The sequence below is a fragment of the Schistocerca americana genome, chromosome 9 (genome assembly GCF_021461395.2).
Source record: "Schistocerca americana isolate TAMUIC-IGC-003095 chromosome 9, iqSchAmer2.1, whole genome shotgun sequence".
Lineage (NCBI taxonomy): Eukaryota > Metazoa > Arthropoda > Insecta > Orthoptera > Acrididae > Schistocerca > Schistocerca americana.
Window position 1 is genome coordinate 54,002,900 of NC_060127.1, and position 19,277 is coordinate 54,022,176.

Here is a 19,277-nt window from a genome sequence, read left to right on the forward strand (position 1 = left end):
AACGCGATACGATACACCGCAATCGCGATAGCCTACAATCCGACCTTGATGAAAGTCGGAAACGTGATGATACGCATTTCTCCTCCTTGCACGCGGCATCACAACAACGTTTCACCAGGCAACTAATCTGTTCGTGTATGAGAAATCGGTTCTAAACTTTCCTCATGTCAGCACGTTGTAGGTGTCGCCACCGGCGCCAACTTTGTGTGAATGCTCTGAGAAGCTAATCATTTGCATATCACAGCATCTTCTTCCTGTCGGTTAAATTTCGCGTCTGTAGCATATCTTCGAGATGTAGCAATTTTAATGGCCAGTAGTGTACTTAGAGGAATAACCCTATGCCATACTATTGTGCAGGGTTTCTACAACAAGTAACATTACATTTACGACGTGAAAAAGCGTGTATGGTCCACGTTCTTCCGTCCTTTGAATAGCACTCGTATTAAAGGAAGGAATCTGCATATAGCGAGAGAAATTTGAGGTGTATTTGACGCACAACACCCCGTTCCAGATGGGTAATGTGGATTTTTTAAAACTGAGGTGTGTATGGCGGGGGTGGAGGTGCAGTTCGTCCAAGCACGAGGCATTCTGTCTCGGCCAGCGGTAGGATTGGTCCCGAAGGTGTCGGGCGACCCAATGTCGAATCTTACGGCTGTCGTTAGAGGCTGCTTCCAAGCTGGCCGTCTCTTCAGGTACTCGATATGGGGCGCTGGACTGGACAGGAAGTTTCTCGTCAGCCCTTCTTTTTCGTCTTGAGACCACATGTTCAAGCTAAGATAATGAGCACGACATTCATAAAAAATATCATACAATATATATTTCCTGTGTTTCTGTAGGCTAGGGTGTGACTTGCCATTCGTAAATAGGTATATATGTGTTTCATTACTAAATGATGTTGTTACACGAGTCCTGTATACAGGGGCACGGATTTATAGCCATACTAGTATTTTGAGTTGTTTGGGCGAAACCTTTGAGAGAGTCATCCAGGCCTGCGTTTTCGAACCACTGGTGGCGGATGGTACGCTCAGGGCAGAAGAGTATGGCTTCAAATGTAAAATATCCGCAGAGCTTCAGCACCTTCGTCTAGCGGAACATGTTATCCGATTTTTTTTTTTTTTTTAATAATATGGGACTCAACTGCTAAGGTCATCAATCTTTAAGCTTACACACTGCTTAACCTAAATTATCCTAAAGACAAACACACACACCCTTGCCCGAGGGAGGACTCGAATCTCCGCCGGGACCAACCGCACAGTCCATGACTGCAGCGCCTTAGACCGCTCTGCTAATCCGACGCGGCTCCGAAATTTTAATGTGTCTGGTGATACAGTAGGTGGTTTTAGACATACAGAAAGAAGATATTTGCAATAGAGGTCCAATCGTCTGATAACTGACTGGCTCAGGTTGGGCTGCCTCAAGGATCCGTATTTCCCCACAATTATTTAATCTCTTTGAAAATGACATGCCAACTGTCACAGTTGGCACAATTTGCGGGTGATACGGCTATTTTCACCTGTGGAAGACACACTACTGGCCATTAAAATTGCTACACCACGAAGATGACGTGCTACAAAGTGGTGACCCCAAAGTCAAAAGAACTCGTACGGCAAGAGGCCGAGGAGAAGGACAACGAAGGTACACTAGAACGTACGCCAGACTGCAGAAGCTCTACAGCACTATCAGTACACCGGCAGGGTACGCTGCGCGGTCAGGTTCGGGGGTTATGGAACGACGTTCGACACCACGGAATGGATTCAGTGGAGCGGGACAGTGATATTACCAGGACCAAATCCGCTGCCGGAACACACATACGACAGGAGGATTCGCTGGGACAACGCGTGAAAGTACGCCCGCCGCCGTTCCTGGCCGATAAACCGGAACTTTGGTTCTCCGTGTTAGAACTGGCGTTCATATATAATCGGGTAACTGACGAGCGGGAACCCGGGAGTGGGAAGCGAGAACGCTACCGCACGACCACGAGCTGCGGACAGACACGGGATCCGATGTCAGCATGTTGCCAAAGGGGAAATGTACTTCCCTCAGCGACAGCGCATCGTTTTGCCTCAAGGCTACAAATAAACAGCCCATAATGACGTATGGAAGTTGTGTCAAAGAAGTGAATTTAGGACCTGGTATTATTTGTCATTGGACTTTTGTCATTGCAGATGTGGCAGAGTGCATATTAGGAGCAGATTTTCTATATGCATTCGGTATTGCGGTGGAGATTCGGTTCTCGCAGCTTAGAAGGGGCAAAGAAGTGGTGTATGGTCATGTAGGAATAATCACAGAGAAGGTACGCGGTTCTGTTGGTGTGACAGAAGTATGCCGGCTTAGAGAACCGTCAGAGCAGCTGATAGCCAGGGTGGTCCATCGTACAGTTCACCATATAAACACCGTGCCCGGGCCTCCGGTCTCCCTCAGACCGAGAAGGTTGGCCCCAGACAGATTTGCAGATACAAAAGCGAAGTTCGAACAGATGTTGGAAATGGGAAGTATACGAAGGGTTACTTGGTTTGGCTCATCCGGGACCCAGAGCGAGTGTAAAATTAATGACAGAGCGTTTTGTGTGGCCAGGAATTAAGAGAGACTGTCGGAAGTGGGCGCAGACGTGTAAAGTGGGACGCCATGTGAAGAAGCCAGTGGGTAAAGTTGACGGGCCAACTTGTCGTTTCGAACATGTGCATGTTGATATTGTTGGACTGTTGCCAATGTCCGAAGGCTATCGGTATCTATTGACAGCAATTGACAGATTTACGAGGTGGGCACAAGCAATCTCCATTTCGGACATATCAGCAGAGACAGTCAGTCGGGCGTTCTTGACAACGTGGATAGCACGGTTCGGATGTGCGGTTTATGTCACGACGGACCAAGGACGTCAGTTCGAATCCTCCTTGTCCCTGGAGCTGCCAAACATGTGCGGGGAAAGCAACGGCATGCTAGAGCGGTGGCACCGAACACTTAAAGGCCGCGTTAATGTGCCATGGCGAGAATTGGTCAGCAGCATTGCCACTAGTGTTACTAGGCATACGCACCGTTTTCAAACCCGACCTCGGAGCATCTACAGCTGAATTAGTATACGGGGAAACCTTACTCCTACCTGGAGACTTTTCTCAGAAGAGTACAAGCGAGACGAACCTTCCGTACTTGTTAACGAGAGTAAGGGCTCAACTGGCCGAGCTTCGGCCACAGCCAGTGACACGGCATGGCGTTAGGCCGCCGTTCGTACATTGAGAATTGAGCAAATGCTCGCATGTAATGTTGCGAACCGACGCAGTCAGAACTCCATTGCAGCCGCCATATACGGGACCTTACAAAGTACTACACCGTACGGACCAGGCCATGACTATCCTAGTTCGCGATAAGAGTGTTACTGTGTCAATAGACCGGGTGAAGCCGGCTCACTTACTGCTAGAAGATGTGTAAGACAAGAAGAGGAGACGGCCCTGCAGCAAGACGAGGGGCCCCTGCAGGGTGCAACGGATGGTGGGACAGTGAGCCAGATGACGCCGCGAGAGGATACGACGATGGAGGAAGTACAGACGGAAATTCGCACAGGAGCCGGGCGAAGTTCCGGTACAAGTTTCCGCACATTCCTGGAGCTCCGATCTTCAGGGAGGGGGCTGTGTGGGAGCACGCAGACGAATAGCTGCGTGTGCACAGTACAGGGGCAGCGGCAAAGACTCTAGAGTGCATATAATCATTTAATCTTTGCTTTTTGTTTGTTTTGTCTTCGATGTTCCATGTTAATGTCTCGCATTGCTTGAGAATAAAATTAAACATTAAGAATAGGAACGAGTTAGTCATTAATATTATGGAGCTACGTAGTGGCTCCAATGTAAATGTCCTAGAGGCAATCGCACATCCAGTCACTATTTTAATTAATAACGCGCTAACCCATTTTACTCTAAGAAATGGATTACTGCTCCTTGTTGTATTTCTGGGAATTATCGATGACGTCGATTTCCCTTGTATTCGACGATAGCCAATACGAAAGAGTTCTATACATGCCACGGAGTGCAACGGAACAATGCAGCATCTACTTAAATGCTTGCTTCTGTTGCTAGGTTACAGCACGTAACTTGGAGGATAGACGCGTTCAACGGACGCATCGGTCGGTAGTGCCTAATCTAGGTGATACTAGAAGAAGAGTCCTCATGCTGGATCTGGTGCGACTTCTGCACGTGGTGCAGGTGGCGGCAGTGGCGGTGATGGACATATGGGAGGAAGTGGCAACTCTTATGGGACCGTGGCCAGAGCTGGAGTTCGAGAACCAGCTGGCGAACCACCTGGCCGAATACCCGCAGAGAAAGCTGGACGACTGGGTCGAGGGAAAGCTGGAGTGCTGGATCCAGAAACAGCTGGAGACGAAGCCGCAGCCACAGCAGGATCAGCAAGGTGTCACCCGCCAGACTCGGTGGCGCGTCGATGTGCGCGTCTCCCTGGCTCTCTGCTGGCCGCTCCGCCTGTTGTGATCGGGTGTTGAGAACCCGCAGCTGGCGCGTCCCAGTCGGCCGCCCATGTGTAACACCGTCATGTAGCTGCGTGTGTGGTGTGTGTGCAGTAACTACTGCTGTTTTCACAGACAATTCGTGCACAGGAGGTCTGAGATTAATTCATTGATTGGTGTGACACCCGTGCTGTAGTTACAGTCGTGATGTGGATAGTTATCTGCAAAATAAATTTTTGGTGTTAGACTTACGGCTCTTAAGAAGAGGAATTTCCTGGCTAGTACTCCCCCGGCAGTGCTCCTCCACAGAAGGAGTTGAGTTGTCTGCATAAAAATTGACTAGTGTTGTGAAGCTATGTTCTGTGAACTGGCAGAAAATGGCGCTGTTTTCGCTACTCGTGAGACATTACCTGTCGCTATTTTCGGCGATGGAACGTTGAGAATAAGTGTGGTTTCTAAATAAGAGCATACATATGCATAAATGTTGTGCGATAAGTAATGCAAATAGTTACACTGAATAAAATGACCTTTACAGTGTTACGTGGTATTTCATTTTACGCTAGAAATCAACTTGATACTTAATAATGACTCTTGGAAAGATTACCTTTCCTGTCGTTAAGTGTGTAACTGACGTGTGACATTATACTTACCTCCTTTGAATCTAATATAGCTTTGAGTACAGGCAGAAAAGTTAAACCCACAACACATTATTTCCCGTGCTGTCTGGTACTACTTAATGCGAACTTTAATAGGAAAATCGCAGACACAGACTACAATGGTGATGCTCTTTTTTTTGATAGCTCCTCTGAAGCCCAACAGCAGGGGAGGTACAGTTCATTAGCAGGATCTGACCACCACTTGTGGAGTGGTTGTATACGTCTTGGCAGGGCACAATACTATACGTAAACTGCCTTTGAAGGAAACAATACTCAACTATGATGATCATCATTATCATATTCAGTACGCATCTAAAGCAGGGTCCATAAGAAGCGTACTACAATATGCTTTGAGTTTTGTGAGTACAGTCTAGATAACCGTGTAAATCGTGCTGCAAACTGTGTGAAAAATCCTGTTCTAGACTGTAGAACACAAGTACACACACTCACTCACGCACTTACCCAAATACGCACACACACAATCACAGTGAATGTAGTTGTAAGCAGAAATTCACCCAAATGCGGTGAGAAACTAAAATGACCATGTTCTGTATAGCTGAAGAGGCGGATTTGTGATCTGTCATGCACCAAGAGCAACATTGGACAAGAAGTATACTATACAGTACGATTGATAACCATCCAGGCGTAGCATAGCAAAGCCAAGGAAACAGTCAAATAATCATGGACAAAGATATACGGTTGGAATAGACAGTTTGACGTGGATGACGTATAAATGTAGAGTAACAAATTGATGTATGGCAGACCACAAAAATAGGTGCGACCAAAAAGTTGTCTGTAGCCACCGACCTTACTGATGCCTATAAGTTGCCTCGACATGTGATTATGAAACACTTTTATATTCTCCTTAGATAAAGACTATTGCGTTACCGGTTTTTGGGGTGCATTTAACAGCGACATACTTCGTGTATTTCACTCTGTGTCAATACTGTCCCAGCGTTTTAAACTCCAACAAACAATATTTACAATGTACTTCTCAGTACTGCCGACCAATCACGACCATGTTTTCGTGGTAAGAATTGCCTTACAGAACAGATGCTGCAAGATTTAAAAAAAAAAATACATTCTGCAGTATCTCTACTGAGGTGGTAGGAATACCCGGTGGATTTGATGGTTTTATAGAAATTTGATCTGGATTCGAGTTAGAGCGCTATCTACCTTCAATCGTTAACAGCAAACACCTCGACACCCAAGCCAACAGGGGACTTCCAACGCATGTGCGACGTCTCGTGTCAACCAAACCGACGGAAAACCTATTTCACACTCTCCTTTAAGCGAAGATGCATGCGAAGTACTCCATTTCCTTTACATGAGTCGTCGGTTTGATAGCTAATTTGATTCTGAGTCACTGACAGTGGCTTGTGAGGTACTGAAAAACCTGTGTGTACATTGACAGTTGACCTGTTTCCGGAGTTAGTGAAGCTTGGTGTGTGATATGCATTTGTATGTTCCCCCGTAACGTGTAGTTTCCATTGCTGGCAGTCATTTTATAGAGTAGAACTGATGTGAGTAATTTTATCATCCTAAAGTTTGGCAAGTTAGGGGAGTGCAGCAGAGATCTTGGTGGCCGGATGGATGTCAGATGTTGGGCATACCTGTACTGGTCTGCGTTGCACGCTGCACGACTAATATTTCGGCGACCACATGGCTTTAACATTATGGCTTTAACATTGTAGTGTGTTTAAGTGCAGTACTGCGTAGCCTGATGTTCTACGATCGTTTCTCTCTTCCCAATACCTACGTGGCACTGACCCCAGACACTACAACAATACTACAGAACTGACAGCACAGTTGGTTTACATAATATACTTCAAACTAAGTCTGTATGGCGCTCCACCATGCATAAACCACACCTTTCTTCTTAACTGTCTTTTATTTCACCACAGCACTTGGACTGGTATCGTAAGTAAAATTGGTGTGGAACAGTCTCTGCTGAACAGCAGTTATGGACAGATCGTTCAAACTACTGCTTTAACGTCTGCTTCAGAGAATACTGTGTGGCTCCCACCCACATAGGGGAAAAATGGGCAGTCAGAATCTTAAATTCAGGACTATGATCGTAATGCTAGATATATGTAGATATCCTAACTGCATCGGTATAAGATGCTGTCTGATATAGTTTTGTCTATTATGTCCGAGAATTAACCACGAATGAATGTACAGCACAGTCATCCATCTACATTTTCAATCTGATACACGGTACTCGCAAAGTGGTGGAAATGTTATTTAGCGATGATACAGAAATTGTGAAGCATCCTGCAGTGTCATTGGCTGGTGGGGAAATTGCGGAAAAAGTGTTAAAATTGCAAAACCTGATCCGAAGATCAGTTGTGTGGTCTTATTACAGTACATCGTCCCTTATGGATGGTTGTGTTGTTCTCCGCAACTGACCACTGGTACGCTGTTGATTATCACGTAATGATTGACAGGCACCAGTTGTTTGAGATGGAGAGAGTCTTGTTGAAGACTAGTACAAAAGCAGTTATCGCATACACTGCTGCAATATCAGTGTTCTTGGTCTCTTCAAACTGGAATGGCCCGTCACTGTGGAACATGAGATTAATTGTAGAGGTCATCAACTTCAGACACTCCACTAAGCCACAAACTCTTCCAGTGTCCAAATGTTGCGATGTTTCTCACATTATGATCAATAAGAAACACTGTCTTATTCTTTTATTTGAACGATTATATGTGTCGTAGGAGCAGCACAGTTTACACCATGTAATGTCCACCTTTCTGCGAGAGCCAGTTAATCGAATCATGTTAATGTGGTTTCAACACCTGACACACTCGAAGTCACGGTAGAAAAAGGAAAAGTATGGCTGCGAACACTGCTGTAGTTGTACACTGCTGCAAGGTGTTACAGCAAAGAACAATCTATTAAATAGCAAGTCATCGTATGGTGTGTGGTGGGAGGTCCTTGTACCACTAGCAGTCATTTCTTTCCTATTCCACACGCAAATAGAGCGAGGGAGGATATGACTCTCTTTACGTCTGCATTTTAGCGCTAATTTCTCGTACCTCAACTTCGTGGTCCATACAGAAAATGTATGTAGGCAGCACTTTAATCCTTCTACAATTAGCTTCAATAGTTGGTTTTCACTAGTATTCTTTGAAAAGAACGTCGTATCATCTATAGGGATTCCCATTTGAGCTCTCGAAGCATCTGCCCACTAATTTGGTGGGAGTCAATAAGAATGCTTCTATGGCGCTGTGTTCTGAGGTAAACCTAGGACTGCAGACTTGGGACGGCCAGTAGTCAGGTATCTTGTTATTGCACACTTTGTCAGCCTTTCTTGGCTATTTCGAAAACACATAGCAGAACGATTCGGTTTACAGTAGGGATGAGGAGTAGCATATTGTACAACATCCTGGTATTAATCCCAGCGACATTTAAGCACCTTGACCTTCTGAGGAGGATAGGACAACTTTTGCTAGTCTGGAATCATTGACAGCTGTGCAACACGTCGAGCGGTGCAGTGTCGGCCGGGAACGGTACAGCGGCAGCTGTTCAGGCGGACCCAATGGCGGAGGCGTCGATGGGATGGAAAAGAGAGAGAAACATCCAACTGACAGGTCTCAGGTTGATTTGTTCGGGAACAGTACTACAGATCTCTAAGTCACAGCATGACTAGGCAACCGATAGACGGAACGCAACTAGCGTTGAGCGTCTTCAGCTAGTTGACAACGCTTGCCAGCCACTTTGGTATCGCAGGGAGCGACTATCTAGCCTGTGGGAAGCCTCCAGAGACGTCATGAAGCGTCTGAACGGTTACCAAACGAGTGTAATCTGACTGCAGGAAAAAATTACTCAACATGCACAGGATCTTTCATGATCAGTTGAATCAATGAGCCGACAAATTTGTTATCAAAGACGTACCGCTGGCTGCTGGAGGCAACTATGTGAGTACCACAATTATGATTAGAGATCTGGAGCGCTAATCAGGCGGGTTTGCGTTCCGGCGAAATGTTCTACAGAAATTTAAATCTCCCACCTCTACAGGAAGGGATGAAATAGCTATATTACCGAATTTATAAAGTGATACGTATTATAAAACTGATATTTACGAGTGCTCTGTGGTGTTACCTTGAGAGACTTTGTGTGTGATGAGGCATATGTTTGCTTTAATGGAGTTCGAAAGTGAGGAGGCATCCTATGGAGGTAGAGCATGCTCTTATCACTCTACCATGAGGTAAAAATGAGTTTGGTATTGCAGGAATGTGATCCGGGACATAACAGATATTAAGCTGTTAACACAAGATATCTTTTTACTTGATGAGAAAATACTCTACTGGCCACACAAATTGATACACCAAGGAGAAATGCAGATGATAAACGGGTATTCATTGGACAAATATGTTATAATAGAACTGACATATGATTACGACTTCACGCAATTTGGGTTCACAGATCCTGAGAAATCAGTACCCAGAGCAACCATCTCTGGCCGTAGTAACGGCCTTGATACGCGTGGGCATTGAGTCAAACAGAGCTTGGATGGCGTGTACAGGTACAGCTGCCCATGCAGCTTCAACATGATACCACAGTTCATCAAGAGTAGTGACTGGCGTATTGTGACGAACCAGTTGCTCGGCCACCATTGACCACTCGTTTTCAATTGGTGAAAGATCTGGAGAACGTGCTGCTGGCCAGGGCAGCAATCGAACATTTTATGTATCCAGAAAGGCCCGTACAGGGCCTGCAACATGCGGTCGTGCATTATCCTGCTGAAATATAGGGTTTCGCAGAGATCGAATGAAGGGTAGAGCCACGGGTCGTAACACATCTGAAATGTAACGTCCACTGTTCAAAGTGCCGTCAAGGCGAACAAGACGGGACCGAGACGTGTAACCAATGGCACGCCATACCATCACGCCGGGTGATACGCCAGTATTGCAGGGACGAATACACGCTTCCAATGTGCGTTCACCACGATGTCTCCAAACACGGATGAGACCATCATGATACTGTAAACAGAACCTGGATTCATCCGAAAAATGACGTTTTGCCATTCGTGCACCCAGGTTTGTCGTTGAGTACACCATCGCAGGCGCTCCTCTCTGTGATGCAGCGTCAAGGGTAACCACTTCTAAGGTCTCCGCGCTGATAGTCCATGCTGCTGCAAACGTCGTCGAACTGTTCGTGCAGATGGTTGTTGTCTTCTAGACTTCCACATGTGTTGTCTCAGAGATCGAGACATGGCTGAACGATCCGTTACAGCGGTGTGGATATGATGCCTCTCATCTCGACTGCTAGTGATACGAGGTCGTTGGGATTCCGCACGGCGTTCCGTATTACCCTCCCGAACCCACCGATTCCATATTCTGCTAACAGTGATTGGGTCTCGACCAACGCGAGCAGCAATGTCGCGATACGATAAACCGCAATCGCGATAGGCTACAATCCGACCTTTATCAAAGTCGGAAACGTGATGGTACGAATTTCTCTTCCTTACACGAGGCATCACAACAACGTTTCAGCAGGTCAACTGCTGTTTGTGTATGAGAAATCGGTTGGAAACTTACCTCGTGTCAGCACGTTGTAGGTGTCGCCACCGGCGCCAACCCTGTGTGAATGCTGTGAAAAGCTAATCATTTGCATATCATCGCATCTTCTTCCTGTCGGTTAAATTTCGCGTCTGTAGCACGTCATCTTCGTGCTTTAGCACTTTTAATAGCCAGTAGTGTAGTTTCGTCTCTTCGCAACAAAACCCATAAATCTGCTATCTGTAACTCTCCCCTTGAGTGAGAATACTCGGAATGTGTAATCTAAATGAAAAGAAAACACGACAGTTTATCATTATAATTCGAACAGCTCCAGGAAGTAAATGGCGCTCACGCAGCTGCATAAGGTATTCTACAACGTCGCCAATCCTCCATTAAATTAGTGACAGGGCAGAATGTGTAAGCATAGACTGAGGAGGTGTGAAAAGTCATGGCATAGCGACATGTACGTGTACAGATGGCGGTAGTATGTGCACACGAGCTATAAAAGAGCGGTGCACAGGCGGAACTGTCATTTGTCAGTCAGGTGATTCATGTGGTAAGATTTCCGACGCGATAATGGCGGCACGACGGGAATCAGCAAACTCTGAACGCCGGTTGGTACTTGGGGCTAGACGCATGGGACATTCGATTTTGAAAATCGTTAGGTAATTCAATTCTGGAATGAAGGCGTGCTTTTCTTGAGTGTGGTATGGTGTGTGGCTCCGTTAACGTGCACTGAGTGAGAGGATGCCACGTGCGAAGCAGCTATGGCTTTGCATTGAGGAAGTGATTGCAAACATCAACCATGTGCACAACGACAAGAATATACAGCCCCATTATGCTTCGACTCTGTAACATGCGGCGATGAGGGTGGCGCACGAAATGTGTCACCATTTTGTTTTTGAATATAAAGTTTATTTTCAATACAATCTGAAAGTAACATATACTACAATGAAGAGCCGTCCATGGAGATTTGTTCTAACTCAGCACATGCTCAATATGTCCACCATTTCATTTCCTAACTTCCTTCAAACGAACACTAAAGTTAGTGATTACCCTACGGCACATGTCTTCCGTAATTTCACTGCAAGCTTGAAGAATAAGTCTTCTGAGCTCCTATAAATCACGTGGACGTTTCGGGTAAATTTTTGCCTTTAGGTACCTCAAAGAAAAAAGTCACATGGATTGAGGTCTGGATTATTGGGAGGCCAATTTTGTCCGCAATTGAAGTGACCTGGAAACCTGAGTGAAATGATCCGCATGTCGAAATGCTCGTGTAAAAACTCCAACATAGTGTTTGCAGTATGTGGCCTTGCTCCATCTTGCATGAACCACTGCGTGTTGAAGGGCAAGGCAGTAGCAAGGAGCTGTGGAATGAAGCTATTGCGAACCATGCTCAAATAATGCTCGCTGTTCACAGTTTCTTCAAAGAAAAAGGGTCCAATAAGTCCGTGACTGGAAACTGGTGCCCACGCTGTAATCCTCGGAACATAATGTTGTCGTTCATGAAGCACTTGTGAGCTTGAAGTGGCCCAAAAGCGTACATTTTGTTTGTTAACCGCACCGTCTAAATGAAAATGCGCCTCGTCTGAAAAGTAAACGTTGTTGAGAGTTTCTTCCCTATCTTCCGTCCAGTGAGCAAACATTAGTCTCTGCTGCTTGTGTTCTTCAGTGAGCTTCTGTGCACAGGTCATCTTGTACGAGTACATATGGAGGTCACATTTAAGAATGCGTTGAACGGAGAGTATGGATATTCCCAGTTGCACTGCTGCCTTTCTATACGATTTCCCGGGACTTCTCTGTACAGCAACTCGTACCGCTTCAATATTCTCCGGTGAACAAAGAGGTTTTAGGCCGATGTCGTTTTGCTTCCAATACTGTTCCTTTCTGTACAAATTTATGGTACAACCTGTGGATGGTCTTCTTGCAAGGGACCCGTCGTCTGTTAAACTGTTGTCGAAAACGCCTCTGAGTCACAACAAGGCTTTTCGTTTCATCAAAAAGTAACACAATTGCCGATCGTTGCGGTGTCGTCAGTCTTCCATTGTCAGCCATTGCTGCTTACTAGTCTCCTAGCGGCAGTATCTTGAATTACACGTCATTTCGTAACTCATTTGTTTTTCCAAGCTCTGCTGGTACTGTTGTAGAGATCCCAGCGGGATATCTGATGTGCGTCGTAAATTCTGAAAGAAACAATTGGTAGCACATTTCGTGCGCCACCTCGTATTTTATGAGCTGCCTACACTGGAACAGTGTGGCTCCTTCGGATTTCAGCTTTGTTTTGGTTATAAGTTTGTGTATATTAGTTTTTCGTTTCATTTAGATTTCTTTTTTACATTGCATCAGTCTCGTTTAGCTTCGATGATGAAATGCATTTAGTATCGCTCGTCGTAGAAGTTGTAAATGAAACCTCAAAGTAGTTACGCCGCAACGATGGTCTCGAAGATTTCGTCGCTCAGCTGCAAAACTGTTAAATGTTGTCCGGTCGTCTGGAAACTAAAATGAATGTTTAATTACAGTTACAGGTTCTTCGCAGCTTGCAAGAGTTCAGTGAAATATGGAAACAAACAATACATATCAAACTAATTGTGTAGGAAATGCACAGAAATAATCACGGGTTCATTTTCTTCAAAATGTAGTGACCATGTCAGGAGATACGCCAGGGAGCAAACAAAAATCGTTTTCCGAATGTCCTACAGCCGTATGCGCCGTTCACAAAATGAGGTAAATCATTTTTCAATGAACAAGAAATGTTCTTTAACTTTTCTCACAAACTACTGTACGGAGGTAATTATTACATTCTTTTGCATCTGTGGACCAGAATTTCAGATCTCAAATACTCACACTTCCTGTTTCTCTATCATACTGAAAGTTTGTACCAAAACCATGAATTAACACCGGTAACGTTTGGTTGACTTAATGATAATCCTAGTGGCGGAATTTAGCTGTGAATAAAATATCAACCAAAGAGTTGCTATGTGTCAAATGAAGATATCCTCAGCTGCTACTTTCCCATGGCGTAAAACTACGTGACGTTCTACTGACATCTATCTTCCCTTCTTCTGCCCCTTCCTTGAACAGTTAGCGTCTCTTAACGGAAATGGTTAATGTTGTGAGAGCAGGCAGACGAATAGTTGCGTGTGCACAGTACAGGGGCAGCGGCAAAGACTCTAGTGTGCACATAATCGTTTACTCTTTGCTTTTTGTTTGTTTTGTCGTCGATGTTCCATGTTAATGCCTGGCATTGCTTGAGAATAAAGTTGAACATTAAGAATAGGAACGAGTCAATCATTAATATTATGGAGCTACGTAGTGGCTACAAAGTGGTGACCCCAAAGTCAAAAGAACACGTACAGGAAGAGGCAGCCATACATTTTCTGTATGCAGAAAGGCCCGTACAGGACCTGCAACATGCGGTCGAGCATTATCCTGCTGAAATGTAGGGTTTCGAAGGGATCGAATGAAGGGTAGAGCTATGGGTCGCAACACATCTGAAATTTAACGTCCACTGTTCAAAGTGCCATCAATGCGAAGAAGAGGTGACCCAAACCATCACGCCGGGTGATATGCCAGTATGGGGATGGTGAATACACGCTTCCACTGTGCGTTCACCGCGATGTCGCCAAACACGGATGCGACCCTCGTGATGCTGTAAACAGAACCTGGATTCATCCGAAAAAATGAGGTTTTGCCATTCGTGCACCCAGGTTTGTCGTCGAGTACACCATCCAGGCGCCCCTGTGTGTGATGCAGCATCAAGGGTAACCACAGCCATGGTCTCCGAAGTGATAGTCCTTGCTGCTGAAAACGTCGTCGAACTGTTCGTGCAGATGGTTGTTGTCTTGCAAACGCCCCCATCTGTTGACTCAGGGATCGAGACGTGGCTGCACGATCCGTTACAGCCATGCGGATAAGATGCTTGTCATCTCGACTGCCTGTGATAGGAGGCCGTTGGGATCCAGCACGGCGTTCCGTATTTAATGACCAGTGGTGTACTTAGAGGAAATATACCCTATGCCATAGTATTCTACAGGGATTCTACAACAAGTAACATTACATTTACGACGTGCAAAGGCGTGAATGGTACACGCTCCTCTGTCTTTGAAAAGCACTCGTATTAATGGAGGGCATCTGCATATTGCGTGAGAAATTTGAGGTGTATTTGACACACAACACCCCGTTCCAGATGCGTAATGTGGATTATTTTAAACTGAGGAGTGTATGGCGGGGGTGGATGTGTAGTTCGTCCAAGCACGAGGCATTGTGCCTCGGTCGGATTTCGGGAGTCGTCCCGAAGGTGTCGGGCGACCGAATGTCGAATCTTACGGCTGTTGTAAGGGGCTGCTTCCCAGCTAACCGTCTCTTCAGGTACTCGATATGTGGCGCTGGACTGGATTGGAGGTGGCTGGTCAGTCCTTTTTTCGTCTTGAGACCACATGTTCAAGCTAAGATAATGAGCACCACATTCATAAAAAATATCATACAATATATTTCCTGTGTTTCTGTAGGCTAGGCTGTGACTTGCCATTCGTAAATAGGTATATATGTGTTTCATTACCAAAGGATGTTGCTACACGAGTCCTGTATACAGGGGCACGGATTTATAGCCATACTAGTATTTTGAGTTGTTTGGGCAAAACCTTTGAGAGAGTCATCCAGGCCTGCGTTTTCGAACCACTGGTGGCAGACGGTATGCTTAGGGCAGAAGAGTATGGCTTCAAATGTAAACTATCCGCAGCGCTTCAGCACCTTCGTCTAGTGGGACATGTTACCCGAATTTCTTATTTAATAATATGGGGCTCAACTGCTAAGATGATCAGTCTTTAAGCTTGCACACTATTTAACCTAAATTATTCTAAGGACAAACACACACACCCATGCCCGAGGGAGGACTCGAACCTCCGCCGGGCCAACCGCACAGTCCATGACTGCAGCACCTTAGACCGCTCTGCTAATCCCACGCGGCTCCGAAATTTTAATGTGTCTGGTGATACAATAGGTGGTTTTAGACAGACAGAAAGAAGATATTTACAATAGAGGTCCAATCGTCTGATAACTGACTGGCTCAGTTTGGGCTGCCTCAAGGATCCGTTTTTCCCCACAATTATTTAATCTCTTTGAAAATGACATGCCAACTGTCACAGTTGGCACAATTTGGGGATGATTCGGCTATTTTCACCTGTGGAAGATACACTACTGGCCATTAAAATTGCTACACCACGAAGATGACGTGCTACAAAGTGGTGACCCCAAAGTCAAAAGAACACGTACGGCAAGAGGCAGAGGAGAAGGACAACGAAGGTACACTAGAACATACACCAGACTGCAGGAGCTCTACAGCACTATCAGTACACCGGCAGGGTACGCTGCACGGTCAGGTTCGGGGGTTATGGAACGACGTTCGACACCACGGAATGGATTCAGTGGAGCGGGACAAGGATATTACCAGGACAAAATCCGCTGCCGGAACACACGTACGACAGGAGGATTCGCTGGGACAACGCGTGAAAGTACGCCCGCCGCCGTTCCTGGCCGATAAACCGGAACTTTGGTTCTCCGTGTTAGAACTGGCGTTCATATATAATCGGGTAACTGACGAGCGGGAAAAGTTCATGATAGCGGCAAACAGTCTGGATGCCAGGGCAGCGATATCGGTTGAAGAGATAATTAGACGGCCACTGGAAACGCAGCAATATTCAACACTGAAGGGCTTTTTAATAAGCCGGCTTACTAAACCGCTAGATCAAATAATCTGCCGGGTGTTGCAAGGTAAACGTAGAGGTGACAGAACTCCCTCCGGATATTGGAGGCATTTGCGTGGAATCGTGACGGAAAATTAATTTTCGAACACCACACTTCATTCCGTTTGGGCAACACAGCTTCCGTCTGCAGTAAGAGCAGCTGTGGCAGCGAATGACGGATACGATATACAATCACTACTCCAACTCGCCGACAGGGTTCATGCGGTGGTTGAACCAACAAGTTCTCTCAGTAGAGCAAAGGTGGAGGCGACGACGGAAGAATACGAAGCGGCGGCGACTAATATGCAGCGTGCGCTGTTACTGGTACACAACTTCAAAAACTCAAGGAGCAGCTAGACGGGCTGCAGAGGCAGATGGAGGAGCTGAGAGCTACCGGTTCGGGGGTCCTGCCGACACATAAGGACAGCGGAGATGGCGGGAAGGAGCAGTTGTGTTGGAATCATCCACGATTCGGGGAGCGAGTCTCAAAGTGCATTCTACCGTGCAGTCACGCTCACCGCGTATGTAACATGGAGACTGTAAATACAGATGTTTCTTTATTAATGGTATCTCGGCGACTTTATGTTCGGGATGTGACAGCTTCGTGTTATTATTTGATAGACACGGGATCTTTTTTTTTTTTTTTTTTTTTTTTTTGAGCACTATGGGACTTAACATCTATGATCATCAGTCCCCTAGGACTTAGAACTACTTAAACCTAACTAATCTAAGGACCTCACACAACACCCAGTCATCACGAGGCAGAGAAAATCCCAGACCCCGCCGGGAATCGAGCCCGGGAACCCGGGCGTGGGAAGCGAGAACGCTACCGGACGACCACGAGCTGCGGACAGACACGGGATCCGATGTCAGCATGTGGCCAAAGGGGAAATGTACTTCCCTCAGCGACAGCGCATAGTTTTGCCTCAAGGCTACAAATAAACAGCCCATAATGACGTATGGAAGTTGTGTCAAAGAAGTGAATTTAGGACCTGGTATTATTTGTCATTGGACTTTTGTCATTGCAGATGTGGCAGAGTGCATATTAGGAGCAGATTTTCTATATGCATTCGGTATTGCGGTGGAGATTCGGTTATCGCAGGTTAGAAGGGGCAAAGAAGTGGTGTATGGTCATGTAGGAATAATCACAGAGAAGGTACGCGGTTCTGTTGGAGTGACACAAGTATGCCGGCTTAGAGAACCGTCAGAGCAGCCGATAGCCATGGTGGTCCATCGTACAGTTCACCACATAAACACCGTGCCCGGGCCTCCGGTCTCCCTCAGACCGAGAAGGTTGGCCCCAGACAGATTTGCAGACACAAAAGCGGAGTTCGAACAGATGTTGGAAATGGGAAGTATACGAAGGGTTACTTGGTTTGGCTCATCCGGGACCCAGAGCGAGTGTAAAATTAATGACAGAGCGTTTTGTGTGGCCAGGAATTAAGAGAGACTGTCGAAAGTGGGCGCAGACGTGTAAAGTGGGACGCCATGTGAAGAAGCCAGTGGGTAAAGTTGACGGGCCAACTTGTCATTTCAAACATGTGCATCGGGATATTGTTGGACTCTTGCCAATGTCCGAAGGCTATCGGTATCTATTGACAGCAATTGACAGATTTACGAGGTGGGCACAAGCAATCTCCATTTCGGACATATCAGCAGAGACAGTCAGTCGGGCGTTCTTGACAACGTGGATAGCACGGCTCGGATGTGCGGTACATGTCACGATGGACCAAGGACGTCAGTTCGAATCCTCCTTGTCCCTGGAGCTGCCAAACACGTGCGGGGAAAGCAACGGCATGGTATAGCGGTGGCACCGAACACTTAGGGCCGCGTTAATGTGCCATGGCGGGAATTGGTCAGCAGCATTGCCACTAGTGTTACTGGGCTTACGCACCGTTTTCAAACCCAGCCTCGGAGCATCTACAGCGGAATTAGTATAGGGGGAAACCTTAGGCCTACCTGGAGAGTTTTCTCAGAAGAGTACAAGCGAGACGAACCTACCGTACTTGTTAACGAGAGTAAGGGCTCAACTGGCCGAGCTTAGGCCGCAGCCAGTGACACGGCATGGCGTTAGGCCGCCGTTCGTACATCGAGAATTGAGCAAATGCTCGCATTTAATGTTGCGAACCGACGCAGTCAGAACTCCATTGCAGCCACCATATACGGGACCTTACAAAGTACTACACCGTACGGACCAGGCCATGACTATCCTAGTTCGCGATAAGAGTGTTACTGTGTCAATAGACCGGGTGAAGCCGGCTCACTTACTGCTAGAAGATGTAAGACAAGAAAAGAGGAGGCGGCCCTGCAGCAAGACGAGGGGCCCCTGCAGGGTGCAACGGATGGTAGGACAGTGAGACAGATGAAGCCGCGAGAGGGTACGACGATGGAGGAAGTACAGCCGGAAATTCCCACATAAGCCGGGCGAAGGGTCCGGTACAAGTTTCCGCACATTCCTGGAGCTCCGATCTTCAGGGCGGGGGCTGTGTGGGAGCACGCAGACGAATAGTTGGGTGTGCACAGTACAGGGGCAGCGGCAAAGACTCTAGAGTGCACATAATCATTTACCCTTTGCTTTGTGTTTGTTTTGTCTTCGATGTTCCATGTTAATGTCTGGCATTGCCTGAGAATAAAATTAAACATTAAGAATAGGAACGAGAGAGTCATTAATATTATGGAGCTACGTAGTGGCTACAATGTAAATGTCCTAGAGGCAATCGCAGATCCAGTCACTATAATAATTAATAACGCGCAGACCCATTGTAGTCTATGAAATGGATTACTGCTCCTTGTTGTAGTTCTGGCAATTATCGATGATGTTGATTTCCCTTTTATTCGACTATAGCGAATACGAAAGAGTTCTATACATGCCACGGAGTGCAACGGAACAATGCAGCATCTACTTAAATGCTTGCTTCTGTTGCTAGG